The sequence below is a fragment of the Callithrix jacchus genome, chromosome 20 (assembly GCF_049354715.1).
Source record: "Callithrix jacchus isolate 240 chromosome 20, calJac240_pri, whole genome shotgun sequence".
In the NCBI taxonomy this organism is placed as follows: Eukaryota; Metazoa; Chordata; class Mammalia; order Primates; family Cebidae; genus Callithrix; species Callithrix jacchus.
This window is the reverse complement of record NC_133521.1, coordinates 1,599,771-1,603,346: the sequence shown is the minus strand read 5'-3', so window position 1 is coordinate 1,603,346 and position 3,576 is coordinate 1,599,771. Positions and strand designations below refer to the sequence as shown.

General features: G+C 45.7%; 1 non-coding gene across 1 annotated transcript; it reads left to right on the top strand.

Annotated features, from left to right (window-relative positions):
• The first annotated feature begins 537 nt into the window (after positions 1-537).
• LOC128929686 (U6 spliceosomal RNA) lies at positions 538-644 on the top strand. Its single transcript, XR_013530531.1, has one exon. It is a non-coding gene; the product is annotated as a U6 spliceosomal RNA (small nuclear RNA).
• The last annotated feature ends 2,932 nt before the right edge of the window (positions 645-3,576 follow it).

Genomic DNA, 3,576 nt, shown 5'->3' with positions numbered 1-3,576 from the left:
CTGGTACCTAGGTTTGTTCAGAGTGAGCACACAAATTGGTCTGACTTCTGTGATTTTCTTCTACTTTTTTTTAAGTGAAGTGGGTTTTCACGGAGATGCCCAGGCTGACCCGGAACTCGTGACCTCAGGAGAACCGCCCACCTTGACCTCCCAAATGGCTAGGATAGCTGGTGTTACTCACAGTGCTGGGCAACGTCTCTCCGTTTTCTCTTGTAAACATGATACTCGGCCTGCCAGGTACGGTGGCCCACAGAAACCTGTCATTTAGGCGCTTTGAAGAACAGCGCAAAAAAAATTTTGAGGATGCCTGTAGGAGACCCGCCCTACCGATATGGGAAATCTCCGTCTTCAGAATGGAAACAAGACTTGGGTTAGGCTCGGCACATCACACCTGTAATCCCATGACAGTGGAATGTCGAGCCGAGCAAACAGTGAGATCACAGATTCGAGATGGGCCTCGACCGACACAGCACTACCCGCTTGCTATAAACCACATAAAAACCGAAAGAAATATAAAAGCTGAGCCGGGCATGGCATGTGCTTGCTTCGGCAGTACGTACACTAAAATTGGGACTCTACATAGAAGCTCTGAAAGGCCTCAGCGCAAGGATGAAATGCTATGCAGCGTTCCATTTTCTATTTTTTAATTTAGTTTTGCCATTGTAACTGTTTTGTACAAACTAAATACAGATAGATTTTAGGTTCACAAAAATAAACAGAAAGTTGTCTGTTTCAGGTGGTGTTGACATATTCAACCACAGTTACTCAAAAGGAATCGGCAGAATGGCCGCTGGAACCCACTATGCAGTTGTGGCAATAAGTCGAGATCACAGTGTTTCACTCCAGCCCGGGTGACAGAAGATAAGCAGTACTTCATATACAAAGGCGGGGTGGGGGTTGGAGCCACCTGGCACCTCGTTTTTTCAGAGTGAGCACACCAATTTGTCTGATTTATGTGATTTTCTCTTTCCACTTCTTTTTCTTCTAAGTGAAGTGGGCTTCTACCAAAATGCCCAGGCTGACCCGGGACTCATAACCTAAGGTGAACCGCCCACCTCGACCTCCCAAATGGCTATGATAGCTGGTGATACTCACAGTGCTGGGAAACGTCTCTCTGTCCTCTTTTGTTAACATGAAACTCGGCCTGCCACGTACAATGGCTCACAGACACCTGTCATTTAGGCGCTTCGAAGACCAGCGCAAAAAAAATTTCAAGAACCGCCCAACCGATATGGGAAATCTCAGTCTTCAGAACGAAAATCACACTCGGGTTAGGCTTGGCACATCACACCTGTAATTCCGTGACTGTGGAATGTCGAGCCTAATGGACAGTGAGATCACAGATTCGAGATAGGCCTCGACTGACACAGCACTATCCGCTTGCTATAAACCACATAGGAACCGAAAGAAATAAATAAGCTGAGCCGGGCACGGAATGTGTTCGCTTCGGCAGCATGTACACTAAAATTGGGACTCTACATAGAAGCCCGAATAGGCCTCAGTGCAAAAATGAAATGCTACGCAGCATGCCGTTTTCTATTTATTAATTTAGTTTTGCCATCGTAACTGTTTTGTACACATCAAATACAGATAGATTTTAGGTTCACAAAAATAAACAGAAAGTTGGCTGTTCCAGGTGGTGTTGACTTATTCAACCACAGTTACTTGAAAGGCATCAGCAGAACGGCCGCTGACACCCACTATGCAGTTGTGGCAATAAGCCGAGATCACAGTGTTTCACTCCAGCCCGGGTGACAGGAGAAAGCAGTACGTCGTGCAGAAAGGCAGGGTGGGGTTTGGAGCCACCTCGCACCTCGTTTTTTCAGATTGAGCACACAAATTTGTCGGATTTTTGTGACTTTGTTTTCTGCTTTTGTTTTTTTTTTACAGGAAGTGGGTTTCACCAAAATGCCCAGGTTGACCTGGAACTGGTGACCTCAGGTGAACCGCACACCTCGACCTCCCAAATGGCTAGAATAGCTGGTGTTACTCACAGTGCTGGGCATTGTCTCTCTGTTCTTTCTTGTTAACGTGAAACTCGGCCTGCCAGGTACGGTGGCTAACAGAAACCTGTCATTTAAACGCTTCCAAGACCAGCGCTAAAAATATTTCGAGTATGCGTGTTTGAGACCCGCCTCCACCGATATGGGAAATCTCCATCCTCAGAACGGAAACAAAGCTTGGGTTAGGCTCAACGCATCACACCTATAATCCCATGACAGTGGAATGTTGAGCTGGGCGGACAGTGAGATTGCAGATTCGAGACGGGCCTCGACCGAAACAGCGCTATCTGCTTGATATAAACCACATAAAAACCGAAAGACATAAAATTGCTGAGCCAGGCTCAGCATGTGCTTGCTTCAGCAGCACGTCAACTAAAATTGGGACTCTACATAGAAGTCCGAAAAGGCCTCAGCGCAAGGATGAAACGCTGTGCAGTGTTCCGTTTTCTATTTATTCATTTATTTTTGCCGTTTTAACTGTTTTGTACAAATCAAATACAGATAGATTTTAGGTTCACATAAACAAACGGAAAGTTGTCTGCTCTAGGTGGTGTTGATATATTCAACCACAGTCACTTGAAAGGCATTGGCAGAACGGCCACTGGAACCCGTTATGCAGTTGTGGGAATAAGCTGAGATCACAGTGTTTCACTTCAGCCCGGGTGACAGGAGAAAGCATTATGTCATGCAGAAAGGCGGGGTGAGGTTTGGAGCCACCTGGCACCTCGTTTGTTCAGATTGAGGACACCAATTTGTCTGATTTTGTGATTTTTTATTCTACATTTTTTTAAGTGAAGAGTGTTTTCACGGATATGCCCAGGCTGACTCTGAACTCGTCACCTCAGGTCAACTGCCCACCTCGACCTCCCAAATAACTAGGATAGCTGGTTTTACTCACAGTGCTGGGAAACGTCTCTTTTTCTCTCTTGTTAACATGAACCTCGGCCTGCGAGGTATGATGGCTCACAGAAACCTGTCATTTAGGCGCTTCGAAGACCAGCGCAAAAAAAATTCGAGAATGCGTGTTCGAGACACGCCCGACCAATATGGAAAATCTCCGTCTTCAGAACGGAAATGAAACTTAGTTAGGCTAAGCGCATCACACATGTAATTTCATGACAGTGGAATGTCGAGCTGGGCGGACAATTAGATCACAGATTTGAAACAGGCATCGACCGACACAGCGCTATCCACTTGCTAGAAACCGCATAAAAACCGAAAGAAATAAAAAAGCTGAGCCGGGCATGGCATGTGCTTGCTTTGGCAGCACGTACACTAAAATTGGGGCTCTACATAGAAGCCCGAATAGACCTCAGAGCAAGGATGAAACGCTACACAGCGTTCTGTTTTCTATTTATTCATTTGGTCTTGTTGTAACTGTTTTGTACAAATCAAATACAGAAAGCTTTTATGTTCACAAAAATAAACAGAAAGTCGTCTGTTCCAGGTGGTGTTGACATATTCAACCACAGTCACTTGAAAGGAATCGGCAGAATGGCGGCTGGAACCCACTATGCAGTTGTGGCAATAAGCCGAGATTGCAGTGTTTCACTTTAGCCTGGGTGACAGTAGA